Source organism: Neoarius graeffei, chromosome 9 (genome assembly GCF_027579695.1).
Source record: "Neoarius graeffei isolate fNeoGra1 chromosome 9, fNeoGra1.pri, whole genome shotgun sequence".
NCBI classification, from domain to species: Eukaryota; Metazoa; Chordata; class Actinopteri; order Siluriformes; family Ariidae; genus Neoarius; species Neoarius graeffei.
The window spans coordinates 3,714,774-3,730,911 of NC_083577.1; the positions used below are offsets into that span (position 1 = coordinate 3,714,774).

General features: G+C 41.9%; 1 protein-coding gene across 9 annotated transcripts in view; it reads right to left on the minus strand.

Moving 5' to 3' along the window:
- znf385b (zinc finger protein 385B) overlaps positions 1–16,138 on the minus strand; it is a 520,848-nt gene that overhangs the window by 292,773 nt on the left and 211,937 nt on the right. The window contains exon 2 of one of the 9 annotated variants that reach the window (XM_060928960.1): positions 11,043–11,191. The exons of the other annotated variants lie outside the window; for them this stretch is intronic. The gene's annotated coding sequence lies outside the window, so the exon portion shown is untranslated. The remainder of the gene's footprint in view (positions 1–11,042; positions 11,192–16,138) is intronic. 9 annotated transcript variants of the gene reach the window in all.

The following is a 16,138-nucleotide window of genomic DNA, read 5'->3' on the forward strand; positions in this document are numbered from 1 at the left end:
CACCTGCCATCCAAGCCCTGTGGAACTGTGTCAGAATGATAAAATATTAGAACAAGTACATTAATACAAACCTGGGATTTTGTTCTGCAGCTGGAACTGTTGTCAGAAAAAACTAATCATCTTCTGACCAATTAAAGTCAACAATTCAAGAGCAAATTACCAGTTCTGACTGGAAGTTTTTTTTTTACTAGAATATTGGCTTATATATGACAGACACACATGTATAAAAACACCGGTTGTCCTTTGGATCCTTGGACCACTTTTGTTTGGTACTAACCACTGCATACCAGGAACACCTCACAAGATGGACCATTCTGAAGATGCTCAGACCCAGTCATCTCACCATCACAATTTGGCCCTTGTCAAAGTCACTCAGATCCTTACGCTCGCCCATTTTTCCTGCTTCCAACACATCAACTTCAGGAACTGACTGTTCTCTTCTCTTGCTGCTGAATAAACCCCGCCCCTCGACAGGTGCCACTGTAATGAGATAATCAATGATATTCACTTCTTCACCCATCAGTGGCTTTATTGTTATGGCTGATTGGTGTATATACATATACAGAGGACACGAGTGTTTTAGTGTGAAATACGCCACTCGTATTTTTCATCTGAGCTCCATCCGGGACGTGGAGAACCAAAACCATGACATAAATCTCTGTCACTCGTGAGGAAATCAATGAATTGTTTTAATAAATTTGGGGACTTTTTGTTTGTGAATGAGTTGATATAATAAAATCACACATTGGCTTGAAGATATGAAGTTTATTTTCTTGTGTTGAAAAACTCGTATTTTTCATACAAAATACATCGCGGATCTTTTTTTCCCTTTGGCATAGCAATTGTTTCACCCCTGCAGGAAACTCAAATATTACCTTGAAAAATCTGCCTAATTTATGCAGGCTGAGATTTTCTTCCCCAAACCGAATCAAAGTGCGATCTCTTATATTTAATCTTTTAATCACAGTGTTTTCATTCTTAGTGTTTTAGAGAAGAGCTATTGGAATTCAATACACCCGATTTATCAGTTAAACTCCATGGCGTATTGAGGTGTATTATAGGGACGCGAGTGTTTTACTGGGAAAGACACCCCTCATAGTTTTCATCCGAGCTCCATCCGGGACGTGGAGAACCAAAACCATGATATATAAATCTCTATCTGTCACTCGTGAGGAAATCGATGAATGGTTTTGATAAATTCGGGGACTTTTTGTTTGTGAATGTGTCGATATAATAAAAAGAAAATCACACGTTGGCTTGAAGATACGAAGTTTATCTTCTCGTGTTGAAAAACTCACATTTTTCACATGAAATCCATCACGGATCTGAGTGACATATTTAAATAATACTGGCTGGTGTCGAGTGGTCTATCAGATATATTCCATTCAGCGAGCATGATACTGAACGAGTCGAAGACGAGTAGCTGAATGGAATATATCTGATGGACCATGAAAAAAAGCCAACCAATATTATTATTATTATTATTATTATAATACACATTCGATGGAACAATTATAGATTTTACAAACAGTTAAGAACAGGGGGGAACTTACCAATATTGAATGCTGATTCTGATCGAATGTAATTCAATGTTGTCAATCCAATGTACTGTACGAAGTCAAAGTTCTCACAATAAAAATGGTACAAAAGTCCAAAAAGCCTGAACAACAACCCGACTTATATACAAGTTATATCCAGGCTGACAGTTGAAGTTCACAGTTACTTTTGGTTGTAGTTCATTGTTCCATTGCAGTTGTTCAAAACAAAAGGGTTTTGCTGAGTGAAGTCCACGAGTGACATCCTCTTGGAAAAGTCTCCGTCACTTTTCTTCACCTCCAAGTAGAACTTTGACAATATTTCCACTATTGTTCTCTCTTCCAGTTTTTTGATGTCCATTGGTATGTTTTTCTCTTGTAAATATGCGTGAAGAATATCTAATGAAGTTTTGGTAGCTTTTCAGGTGTTCAGTGCGTCTTTAGATTTCATGCACAACAGAAAAGTTTTGTCATTTGATCTTCTCATGAGCTCCAATGTGTGATGTCGTGTTGTCTTGACGATGTCCAGTATTATAACAATATTGCACATTGCTCATTCTCCATTGGGGAGAGTGGTGTAATACATGGAGGGTAAGTGATGTAATAATATTGCATGCCATCAATAAACCCACTGGAAGGGAATAGAACATGTTTTTATTCCATGGAAAAAATGTCCTGTATGTAAAATAATTCTCAATTGTGATGATGATGAAGATGGCAGCGCATGTAGTTGCAGCGGCTCGGTGCTTTCCTTTACGGTGCTTTGGATGGCTGTTTGTGCGCGTGTTGGTTTTCGTTTCTTTTACATTCTGTTGGGGGAACAACATTTATAGCCGACATGATCTCCTGAAGATTGGAGTTTGCAGCGAGCGGGGTGTTACAGCTGAGCTTCTCTGCTCACATGACATTCTGGTGGACATAGCAAGGAGCCTTGGCTCCCCCTGGATTACCATCCCTGCAGGCAGGAGGCGGAGGCGGCGCAGGGCTGGCGCACTAGTGAGGCTACGGAGGCAGACACACAAACCACCGCTTCCCAGAGCAGGGCAGGAATTTCACGAGGGCCACGGCCCTCATGCCCTCTCACTTTGGCCTTGTGCCCTTGGAAGAAAATATCTGCCGTAAGGCCACAGTGGCCTTGATGCCCTGTGGTTTTGTAGTCTGCCTCCTGACTGCCAATAGGCTTTAACATCATCTGCGTTTATTGAGAAAAATATATGTCTTTGGATGACATTCTGGATTCTTATTGGGCAACTCATCAGTGGTGGATCGGACTCGAGCCTGGCATGAACCGCTCCGACGTGCTATAATGACACCAATCTATCACCAGCCAGCCAGGAGACTTAATCAAACGCATCCCCCGCCCACTCGTGTCCACGTCTGAGACGTTGACTTTTCACAGAAGGAGGGAAGAAGTTGACTGAGGTAAGACTGTGTGATAAATTAACGAACGAATAAGATAGGAATTTCAACATATAGGGCTTAAGTTTGTTAGCGTTAAATAAGCATTGCTTGTACAGTAACGTTATGTCGTTACAACGTTGACCCACTTTTAACGTGCCGAGTACCGACTGTAGCCACTAACAAATGCTAATTAGCTTGCTGTCAAGTTTTTCCTTTATCGAGCTTTAAGCGTGAGGTCATGGATGCTCCTACTGCTTGTTCCTGCCGTAATATGATACGTGATATGTGCTGTTGTCTGTTCATAGCCACTTTTTTAATCTATGCAGTTAGCATTGTTTTGTTACTAGTATTGTATGTTTCTTTTTGCTGTTTAACCGAAGTGTAACTGCTGCCATCTTGACGAGATCACCATCGCAAGAGATTTTCTCTCATTGTTTTTGGCGTCATTACAACATTAACATGTACTTTTATTCATTTTCATATACATTCTAGTATATGTTCCATTTACAGTCAAACATTCTGATGGACTCCAGGCTCAATTTTGATGAATCAAAAATCTGCGTAGTAGTCCAGTCTGAAGATGCTCTTGCACATTCGGTGTCAACTGAACAAAAATGATCGGAGGATATAGGTTTAATAAGTTTTACAATTTTTGAAGTGAGTGATGGATTGATAAGTTTAGATGTGTTCAATATTTTATCTTCAGACATAGTGTCGGAGATGTTTCTTTACCTGCTTGATAGTTTCGACTGAGACTCCAATCTTCCTCAGAAGAGTCATTAGTCCTTAAATTAAATTCATTATAGACATGAACTTAAAATCATTGTTTTATTTTATGGCCTTGGTGCCCTGGCTTTTGGCCTTCGTGCCCTCAAAAAATTGACAGCACAAAAGGCCAAGTGGCCCCGCCCCTAAAATGACGAAATTCCAGGCCTGTCCTAGAGTATTCCTTACCAACGCCAGATCCCTCATAAACAAACTGGATGAACTAAGGCTTCAGGTTGTAACAAACAACATAGTCAAGGACAGTTGCATCCTGTTGATTACAGAAACTTGGCTTCGTTCATCCATTCTGGACTCTGCCATCCAGCGAGTGGGCTACACAGCACAGTGTCATGACAGAACCAGTGACTCCGGTAAGAGCAGAGGAGGTGTGTGTGTGTGTGTGTGCATAAACAATACCTGGTGCACTAACACAGTGACTGCTCCCCAGACTTGGAGTATGTGGCTGTCAGATGCAGACGTGTTTACCTTCCCAGGGAGTTTACTGTGGTCATGATCACTGCTGTCTATATCCCACCAGATGCTAATGCTAACTTGGCTCTTGGACATTTGTATGGCAGCATTAGCAGTCAGTAGAGCATTTATCCTGACGCTGTGTGCGTTATAGCAGGGGACTTTAACCACATGGACTTAAAAGCAGTGCTCCCCAAATTCCACCAGCATGTTAAGTGTGCACTCTGGACAAGGTCTATACTAACATCAAGCTGGGCTACCGGGGTAGACCATTACCACACCTGGGCCAGTCGGACCACATGTCTCTGCTTTTACTCCCCACATACACCCCCATCAGGAAAACTGCTCCCACCACCATTAAGACTGTTAAAACTTGGCCTGATGAAGCCTCTCAGCAGCTGCAGGACTGCTTCGACAGAACCAACCAGGATATCTTCGAACATGTAGACCTGGAGGTGTTCACTGACCATGTTCTGTGTTACATCAAGTACTGCATGGACATTGTCACAGGGGACAAATGCATCCAGGTCCATCCCAATCAGAAGCCCTAGATGACTAGGGAGGTCCAGCAGCTGCTTAAGGAAAGGGACATCACCTTCAGGACTGGTGGTACAGCTCTCTGCAGCGCAGCCCATGCCAACCTGAAGAGAGGCATCCAGAAGGCCAAGTCAGACTATAGGAGGAGGATCAAGGACCATCTGGACAGCAACAACAGCAGGCAGGTGTGGCAGGGAGTCCAGTACCTCACCAACTACAGGACCAATGTTGGAATGGCTGATGGGGACGCTTCACTGGCGGAGGAGCTGAACGTAATCTTTGCCCACTTTGAGGAGGAACCACCAGAGGCAGCCACACCAGACACAGTGGCCCATGGCAACTTGAGGTGAGGCACACACTGTGAGCTGTCAATCCGAGGAAGGCTGCTGGACCTGATGGCATCTCTGGACGTGTCCTGAAGGACTGTGCGGGCCAGCTGGCTGGGGTCCTCACCAGGATCTACAACCAGTCCCTGTCCCAGTCCATTGTCCCACCCTGCCTGAAGGCCTCCACCATAGTCCCCCTGCCCAAAAAAACATCCATCTCCAGCCTTAAAGACTACCGGCCAGTAGCACTCACCTCTGTGGTGATGAAGTGCTTCGAGAAACTGGTCCGCAGTCACATCATGTCATTTATCCCCCCCCCAGCTCTGACGCACACCAGTTTGCATACAGGGCTAATAGATCTACTGAGGACGCCGTAGTCACAGCCCTCCATGCTGCACTGACCCACCTGGAGCAGCAGGGGAGCTACACATGGTTGCTCTTTGTGGACTTCAGCTCTGCTTTCAACACCATCCTTCCTCACAAACTGGTGTCTAAACTTTCAGCCTTGGGAGTTCCACACCTTATCCGCCTTTGGATAAAGGACTTCCTAACTGACTGCACTCAGAGGGTTAGAGTAGGCCCCCACACTTCCCAGCCTCAGCACTGGCTGCCCACAGGGCTGCATGCTGAGCCCCCTGCTCTATACCCTCTACACTAATGACTGCACCCTCACCCACCACAGCAACATCTTTGTCAAATTTGCGGACAACACCACAGTGGTGGGGCTCATCTCTGGAGGGGATGAGTCCGCCTGCAGAGACGAGGTGGGGCAGTTGGCGACGTGGTGCAGTGACCACAACCTGCTCCTAAACATGACAAAGACCAAGGAGCTAATTGTGGACTTTAGGAAGAAGAAAACAACAATTCAGCCTTTATTCATCAATGGGGACAGGCAGACGATACAGAACACTTAAAACAAGGACAAACAGACTGAGAAACAGCTTCTTCCCAGTAGCTGTCAGCACACTGAATGCTGCAAGTGTCTAGATGTTGTGTATTGTGTGGCTGTGTTTTTTACTTCTTTCTTTTTAAAGTATTTCATATTTTTGGACATATTTTATAACTTCTCCCCTTTTATGTTGCACTGATCATGGTCCACACTTTAATTTAATTTCGTTGTACGTGTTACAATGACAAATATTTCTAATTCTATTCTAATTCCGATGCCATCACTCCCAGTATCCTGCTGACTGGATGCGCATTGTCAAAATGGTGACACACACACAGTGCTGAGCGTAAATGAGTGCACCCCCTTTGAAAAGTAACATTTTAAACAATATCTCAATGAACACAAACAATTTCCAAAATGTTGAAAAGACAAAGTTTAATATAACATCTGTTTAACTTATAACGGGAGAGTAAGGTTAATAATATAACTTAGATTACACATTTTTCAGTTTTACTCAAATTAGGGTGGTGCAAAAATGAGTACACCCCACAACAAAAACTACTACATCTAGTACTTTGTATGGCCTCCATGATTTTTAATGACAGCACCAAGTCTTCTAGGCATGGAATGAACAAGTTGGCGACATTTTGCAACATCAATCTTTTTCCATTCTTCAACAATGACCTCTTTTAGTGACTGGATGCTGGATGGAGAGCGATGCTCAACTTGTCTCTTCAGAATTCCCCATAGGTGTTCGATTGGGTTCAGATCAGGAGACGTACTTGGCCACTGAATCACTTTCACCCTGTTCTTCTTCAGAAATCCAACAGTGGCCTTAGATGTGTGTTTAGGATCATTGTCATGTTGGAAAAGTGCACGATGACCAAGGGCACAGAGTGATGGTAGCATCTTCTCTTTCAGTATAGAGCAATACATCTGTGAATTCATGATGCCATCAATGAAATGCAGCTCCAGCAGCCCCACATAAGGACACTGCCACCACCATGTTTCACTGTAGGCACCATGCATTTTTCTTTGTATTCCTCACCTTTGCGACGCCATACAGTTTTGAAGCCATCAGTTCCAAAAACATTTATCTTGGTCTCATCACTCCAGAGTATAGAGTCCCAGTAGTCTTCATCTTTGTCAGCATGGGCCCTGGCAAACTCTAGGCGGGCTTTTTTGTGCCTGGGCTTTAGGAGATGCTTCTTTCGTGGACAGCATCCATGCATGCCATTCCTCTGCAGTGTACGCCGTATTGTGTCACAGGAAATAGTCACCCCAGTTTGGCTTTCTACTTCTTTAGATAACTGCAGTGAACTTGCATGCCGATTTTTTTCAACCCTTCTCATCAGAAGACGCTCCTGTCGAGGTATTAACTTCCGTGGACGACCTGGACGTTTTTGTGAGATGGTTGCAGTTCCATCTTTCTTAAATTTTTGTACCACTTTTGCGACAGTATTCTGACTGATAAGTAAAGCTTTGCTGATCTTCTTGTAGCCTTCACCTTTGTGGTGGAAAGAAATTATTTTCTTTGGGGAATTTTGAAGAGACAAGTTGAGCATCACTCTCCATCCAGCATCCAGTCACTAAAAGAGGTCGTTGTTGAAGAATGGAAAAAGATTGATGTTGCAAAATGTCGCCAACTTGTTCATTCCATGCCTAGAAGACTTGGTGCTGTCATTAAAAATCATGGAGGCCATACAAAGTACTAAATGTAGTAGTTTTTGTTGTGGGGTGTACTCATTTTTGCACCACCCTAATTTGAGTAAAACTGAAAAATGTGTAATCTAAGTTATATTATTAACCTTACTCTCCTGTTATAAGTTAAACAGATGTTATATTAAACTTTGTCTTTTCAACATTTTGGAAATTGTTTGTGTTCATTGAGATATTGTTTAAAATGTTACTTTTCAAAGGGGGTGCACTCATTTACGCTCAGCACTGTATATTTTATATATATATATATATATATATATATATATATATATATATACGGCGGCACGGTGGTGTAGTGGTTAGCGCTGTCGCCTCACAGCAAGAAGGTCCTGGGTTCGAGCCCCGGGGCCGGCGAGGGCCTTTCTGTGTGGAGTTTGCATGTTCTCCCCGTGTCCGCGTGGGTTTCCTCCGGGTGCTCCGGTTTCCCCCACAGTCCAAAGACATGCAGGTTAGGTTAACTGGTGACTCTAAATTGAGCGTAGGTGTGAGTGTGAATGGTTGTCTGTGTCTATGTGTCAGCCCTGTGATGACCTGGCGACTTGTCCAGGGTGAACCCCGCCTTTCGCCCGTAGTCAGCTGGGATAGGATCCAGCTCGCCTGCGACCCTGTAGAAGGATAAAGCGGCTAGAGATAATGAAATGAAATGAAATATATATATACACACACACACACATACCACACACATACACACACTTTTTGTGGCTGTGTCCATATAATATAAAGAACATTACATGGTGGTGTGAAGATATGAACTTTAATCTTCTCATGTTGAAAATTTTTGCACTTGTTTGCTTCACTCAATCATGATACATTCACCACTCAAAGATAAACTTCATATCTTTCACACAACCATGTAATATCCTCTCTCTCTCACACACACACAAACTGTGCAAAAGTCTTGGCCACACGTAAAGAAATGTTGTTGACCAAAAATGGCTTAAAAATAATGAAATGAAATGTTTCAACATTAAAAAAATACTATAAACAGGAATCAGTGAGCCATAATCAATGAAACAATCAATATTTGGTGTGAGACGATTCTTTGCTTAAATATCTCCGTCTCAGGTCCAGTGAGGTGAGTTTTATGTGGAAATGATGTGTAGGTTTTCCTGAGCATCTTACAGAACCAGCCCCAGTTCTTCTGGACACTTTGACTGTCACACTCACTTCTTCATTTTACACCAAAACCCAGCAGCCTTCATTATGCTTTCTTTTTTCATCTGAAAAGTGTCTCTTATGAAATATGCCGCTCAGATACAAACTTTTTCTTGTAATTTTGTGTTGGAAAACGAATGCTTGGACTCGAAAATGTTTTGATTCAATAATGTAGAAATCATAAAATAGAAATCTATAACAAAGTTTGTATGAAAAAAAATCCAGGGTGCTGAATACTTTTGCACAGGACTGTGTATATACAGCAGGAACACAGTGTAAGAGAGAAAGCCGGTTAATTAACAAACCCAGAGTTTTCCCATGATCCAATTACTGAAATGCATGTAAACACGCTGACTGAACTATTGCTGATTATGTCTGATTTTTGCAGCTGTGAGATTATTTTATAAAAACTCAGCGTTAAAAAGAAATACAGGATTTATCGGATTTATTTTCTCCCCTTATAACACTGTTTCATTTTCTAAATACTACCCCGTTTTGTCATGTGATTATATTATGCTCGAGCATCATGCTACGCTGTAGGTATTGCAGATTTACTGTACTTATTGCACTTGGAGCCAACATCTCTAAAATGACACCTTAAAATAGATCTTGGCTTGAAAACTGAATCCAGGACCAACGATGCAGGAAAATAAGGCAGTCACTACACACAAGCTGACACACAATATGCTCAACCCATCCAAATGAGAACGCACACTGTGCACATTAAGATTTGAACCTTGGACTAATTTTATAAGTGTGACAGCACTTTCAGAGAGTCAGCAGTGTCACTGGAGTGATCCAAACACATATTTGGGTTGAGTTTGAAGGCCAAAACAGGAGGGTGCTTTCTCATTGTCAGCACTGAGACTGTTTGTACAGAACTCTGTTGTGTTTTGCTTTTTGGTGCCATTTCTTAAGCAAGTCAGAACACCGCAATCCCACTCGGCATCTGAGCGAGGTGGTCTTGCTCCACTTCCAATCAGATTAGCATGGTTCGATTGCAGTGAGAAAGAGAGTCGATCTTGAATGAACCCGACTGCAGGAGATGAAAAACATGGCATGTTTTCTGTCGGCATATACAAAATATTTTGAACTCGTCACGTAGCGTATATTTAAAAGTTATTCCACAAAATTGAGTCGTACATGAGCTGATAGCCGACGAGGCACGTAGCACTGAGATTGAGTGGAATAACTGCTTTATTCTCTCCACATTCACTGGATTTTGAGAAACGGAGCATTTTTATTTTTATCTTTTGCAAATTCAATCAAAAACTTTATACAAAACATCCGACAAAATCATTTACGCTTAGAATGTAAACAAACCAGCGAAATGACAGGAGCAATTTGTGAAAAAGGCGATAATTTTTGAAAAAAAAAAAATACAGGGTGTCTCAAAAAAATGTACTCACACTTTAACTGTCCCTAACATGCTGCCTTTTTTGTGTTGCAGGTGTAATTAATTAATCACAGCATGGCAGGAAATTATCGCACCAAACCAAGAACAATTGATGCATTGAAATTGGAAATTGAAAGACAATGTCGCGATATTCCTAATGACCTGTTTCGTGACGTTTGCGAATCCCTTGGTGCGCGTTATCAGCGTTGTCTGGACAATAACGGTCATCAATTTGAACATTTGCGAACATGATTCTTCAATTACATTTGTCTTCTGTATTCGAAGCTATTCCATTTCACTCTATGTTCATAAATAAAGGTTTTCTCATCATTCAAAGTGTGAGTACATTTTTTTGAGACACCCTGTCGATATGTTCTGACCATCAAATATTTTCATTCCATATTTTGTTCCTTTTTTTGTATTTTTTGGGGTTTTGTTTTCAAGGAGGGTTTTTATTTCATCCTCGGTTGGTTCAGCAACAGGCTCAGCCATTTTGTTTTCCTCTACTCACGGTACATGAGCTGATATCCTAGTAGTAGAGTAGCCAATCAAAGCGCACGATCGCTTATATCCAGTGAACGTGGATAGAATAAAGCTCTTGTAATATATTGAGTGCAACTCTGGAATTTCTACGCTTGGGGGATTTCTGTGATTTCTATGCACACTTCAGAAAGGTTTGTTCCTTTTTCAATATTTCTCCTTTTGTTTTACGAGTACATTTTCATCCCTCAGCCATTTGTTGTTCTTACTGGTCTCATTTAATTACAAATCAAGTGGCAAACAAATGAAATACAATCAACTTCGCTCTCATTTGGATTCGCCAAAGGGACGAATAAATGTGAACACACCTTGACGTGTCTGTCTGAATTTATCCAGGCGAGCTGTTGGTGAAGATTCTGATTCAAACTCTAGAAAAGATGAAGCAGTGGGGTGAAACTTTGCCTCTCGATTCCTCACGGTGACAATCACATAGTCGATCAGCTGCAGCAGAACAAGTCTCTCGCATCAATGGCCAAGAAAAAGAGAAATGACAAACAGTCCAGGTCAGTTCATTTCATGCCTTTCAAACGTCAACAACAACAGCAGCTTGTTTTGTTTTATTTTTTATTTTTTTATTCTGAACGTTGCCTTTGGAGAACTGTGAGGTGATGCAGCAAAATAAAAAAGGTCCTATATTTTAAGCATAGAGATTTATTGATGGCCACTAGCAAAGAGACAAACACCGTCTTGATATTTTTGTGTGTCTAATTTGTTTAGAATGATCAAAGAGAAGATATTTCACTCCACACACATCACCACATTGCCGGCTCTCAGTGGCAGATTGCGTCAATCAAGCCATCAGTAAATACCAATGTACCACTGGCTGATCAAAAAACAGAAAGGAAAACTTGAGACATGATCGTCAGGATCACTCTTGGGTTCTGAGACCGTAGGTGCTCAGTGTGCTCGTCCAAACATCACACCCCCGAACACAACACAATGCGACGCGTCTGCCATGTCTCAAACCCATCACAGTCATGAGTGTCCTGTGGATCTGCATCTCTTCAGTTATCTTTATCTCACTCTCTTTTTCCCTGGACAGCGCAGCAGGTAGCATGGCTGCATCACAGCTCCACAGTTCTGGATTTGATCCTGCCCATAGTCATCTGGATTTCCTCCAGGTTTCACGGTTTTCCTCCTACTTCCCAAAAACACCAGTAGCTGGATTGGCTATGCTAAATTATATGTAGGTGTCAAAGTATGTCAGTGTGTGTGTATGGCGCCCTCTAATGGACCACCATCCCATTCAAGGTTTATTCCCATCTCACACCCAGAGTTTTTGGAACAAGACTTGGATTCACCCAAGCCTGATCAGGACAACATGGCTACTGCTTCTACTTGGGGGTCTGTTATTATCAGATGTTTCGAGATCGGATCCTCGGTTGGCACTGGCCAGTCGGTCAAATCCCAACATCAAAAGCCATTTTCTGGCACTGTTGGAAAGGTTCCTCTCAGCAGGATAATGGAATTTGCCCGCACCATCAAATCGCAACCTCATGGCGATCAGAATGATCATCCGTGTCAGGTGCAAGACAGCTGCTTAATCTCACCATGATTTTCCCAGCTCAAAGTCTTCCTGAAACACAACACCATGAAGAGAGGTTGAAAAAGATCCAATACGGGAAAGAATGAGGGACGCTGGGTTGCGATGATGGGGGTAATGACAGGGCTGCCAACTTTCTACACTCAGAACAGATTTTCTCTCAAGTAGGTGGTCATGAATGTTCAAAATGATTTGGATGTCCTTTTGTACTGTTCCCATTGTGCACAGAGACTCTCAATTTCTGTGGAGACAGGAGGACAAATTTGTAGCCAGTTCGTGAACATTAAGATGCTATTTAACAAACGTATCTGTTTTTGTCCCATTGTGAAGGACTATAGGAAGATTAAGTCTGCCTTGAGGTTAACAGCTATGAATGCAATTGACCAAATCCTAATCGCAGGCTTCTAATGGTGCAGTAGAAATAGAATCTTAAATGAAGCCAAATGATTTTGCACATCAGGGGTGGGACCTGTGGAGAAATCCTGCAAATAGTTTTCGCCACAGGCAACTCATCACTCGAGCGCTCATACAAACTGAACAGACTCAAATTCATCCATCAGGGGTTAATGATTGGTTTTAACCAATATGGTCAAAAAAGTCACTAAGTCACAAAGTCAGTCAGTCGTTTGCTCCAGGGTTCTGGCTGAGAGCAGTGAGGAAAGTTCACTCTCTGCTGTTTTTTCAGCTTCTGCAAACCTATCAGAGCCATGAAAGAAGCTCATCCAAAATACATTACAGGATTCCCACTTTAGAATAAAGGCCTTTCTTCACTCCCAGTAGTCTGATGCAGATAATTCAATCGGATCTAAAGAACTCGGCACACACAGCCATGCCTATTGCACAGAGACATGCTGAGATGCAGGGCTTTGATTCTCTGGGGAGAATTACCATACGGTAATCTGCTCTTGCATAAACGGGCAGGAGCTGGGCAATAACTGGGCATTCGACAAAGTCAGACAAAGTCAAGAGTTTACCATTACGCCAGTGCAAGCAATCGAGCATTATAAAGCAGGGACCATGTGGCTGTGTGGGTTTGCAGGCTTCTGAAAATCCGAGCCATCAATTTCCATCTGGAGCTCCCTCCTGCTGCTCTGTGCCTCCACCGGTCCTCTACGGCAATCCTTCACTGCTACAAACACCCTGATTCTGCCTATCCCCTGGAGCCAGAGGTGGAGAAAACATCCTGTATCAACTATAGGGGGTCACGCAAAACCTTGAAGCGCTGCAGGAAATGACCCAATTGACCCTCTGCTTGCTTCCTTACTCCCAGCAGTAAAGTCACTTGCTATTAGAGGCATGAGCCAGGATAATGTCAGTATTTGGTGCTCTCAGCATCAGCCAAACCAGGATGGACACTGGAACGACCAAGACGAGACTTTCTAGTTTGAATGGAAAATGAAAAACCTCTTATTAAACAGTACGTGTTGTTAAACAGGGTGATGATAATGACACAGGGAAAAATAAATCAATCAGTTGTCGAAATTCATTTCAATAGGACAAATGGATTAGGCGAATAAAAAAAAAAAAAAAATCACATTCACATACAAGAGACTGAGCAGTTTTTGTTAAACTATAACACACTGGCTGCAATGCCAAGGCTTCAGAAGTTTGGAAGACACGATGAAGCCCGTTGATCCAAATTTCCTGTTTTTCCAACCCACCACATTTGGATTATATTTCTATAATGATGCAAGAGGAAAGCAACCTTGAGTGATTTTGCCTACAATGTTACCTCGAGCTTTGACAGGCAAAGAGAACATCAATCCTTCCATTCGCCAAATACAAGTACAACAGTCATTCAACATGCAGTACACAGTATACACCCCTAAATATGGGGATGCAAACATCAATTACGTTATCCAGAAGTTCAGAACCTTTCTGTACACCACTTTCCTCACATGGCCACAGCTTCCTATTCTTGTTAACTCATTCTGATTGGTTATTTCTAGAATTGTTGTTAGAATAAATACGCGGGTGATGATAGAAAATCGCATGTTCCGATAGTCCATTTCTCGATAATCATCTCGAGCAACTCAGCAAAATGGCATCCAATCACTCCGCCACCGTAAGTGAGGAAGAATTACAAACGATGAAAGAAAATGCTGTGCCTTAAAGCACTAAAGATGCTCCGAAGTTTGGTCTATAACTATTCAAAGGTAAAGTGTTGTGATTTATTTTATCGATTTCAAAACAAAGTATTTTATGTAACTCGGCGTAGATAAGTGACACAAGTCTGCGCCGCAAAGTTATTACATTTACATACCGCTTTTGAACTTTGAAATATTTTTTTTAATATGATTTTTTTAAATAATCACCTGTGTATTTATACTAAAACAATTATCCACCTCAGGCTCGGTGAATATCGGTGACTAATAACCGAGGCAAAGTCTCAGTTACGATTCACCAATATTCACTTCACCTTCAGTGATGGACTGGATATGAGCAATCACGTGCTCCGATTGGCTACTCTACTGCTCGGCTATCAGCTCATATACCGTGAGTAGAGAAAAACAAAATGGTGGAGCGTGTTGCTGAACCAACCGAGGACGGAATAAAAGCTACTCGAAAACAAAACCCCAAAAAATACACAAAAAAAGGAACAAAATGTCATTTTGCCAGTTTGTTTACATTCTAAGCCAAAATGATGCTGTCTGACTATTTGTATAAAGTTTTTATTTATCGAATTTGCTACAAATAAAAATGCTCCGTTTCTGAAAATCCAGTGAAGGTGAATAGAATAAAACAGTTATTCCGCTCACACATCGTACATGGATTATAAGCAACTCGGTGCTACGCACCTCGTCAGCTATCAGCTCACGTACGACTCGATTTTGTGGAAGAACTGTTAAATAGCTTGTGCAAAGTTAAACATGTTTTCTGAATTACCTTTACTTCTCCGAGTCTCGTCTTTGTTCCACAGGCCTTCGTTGAGGACCCTGTAACAAATTTCGACTTGTGCCTGCTACCTGGTTTTAATTACAGACTACCCAGTGTGTGTTTTGACTCCTGCCTACCATACTGATGCATGTATAGCTCTAAACACGCTTTGAGCTGACAGTCACATCTTGCCTCCGACTCCTGTACCGACTCAGAGCTATAAGGTGATGCGACCAAATAGTGCCTGCCAACCACTCAACTCCGCCAAGTGTAACAACCACCTTTTATGCAATATTTAGATTTTAGTTATTTATGGTGTTTCCATTATAAGCAAACTAAAAACTGGCATGAAAACAGGTGGATGGAAATTGCACTAGCAATGGAACTACATGATAAACACTATGCTGGAGGAGCCAAAAAACAAAAACAGACACGCAAACACTTGAGAAAAGAGGAAGAAGGAAATAGCCTGCAATTCAAAGGCAATTTCCTTTGATATTCCAGAATATGGAAAATATCTGCAGTAAATATATTTGCAGTCAGGGTATTGAGTGCTGCATGAAGAGAGAGACAGAGAGATGGAGAGAAAGACACAGTACAATTACTGCACTTGATATTCATTTACAGACTGAATGCCGACCAGTCTAAACAGCTCAGATATCCGTACTACACAAACGCCGAGAAGCAACAGTTACACTGCATAATGAGCTTCGTGATGCATTCAGAGCAGTAATCGATGGCTTCTTGGAGAAACAAGCTGCCGCCATGGAGAGCTATTATTCCAACAGGCCTTTTAATGGACATGATCAAATCCAACAGAAAAGCTTCGTACTGAGAGAACGGATAAACTGTAGGTTCTGGAATGGAGAATCACTTTCCTTTTTATTCTCAACACAATCTGATCCTGCAGTTAACCCGATCCATGTGTGACGCTTCACTGCTTGGATCAAAAATAAGTTTGGGCTAAATGCTTGGAAATGTGCT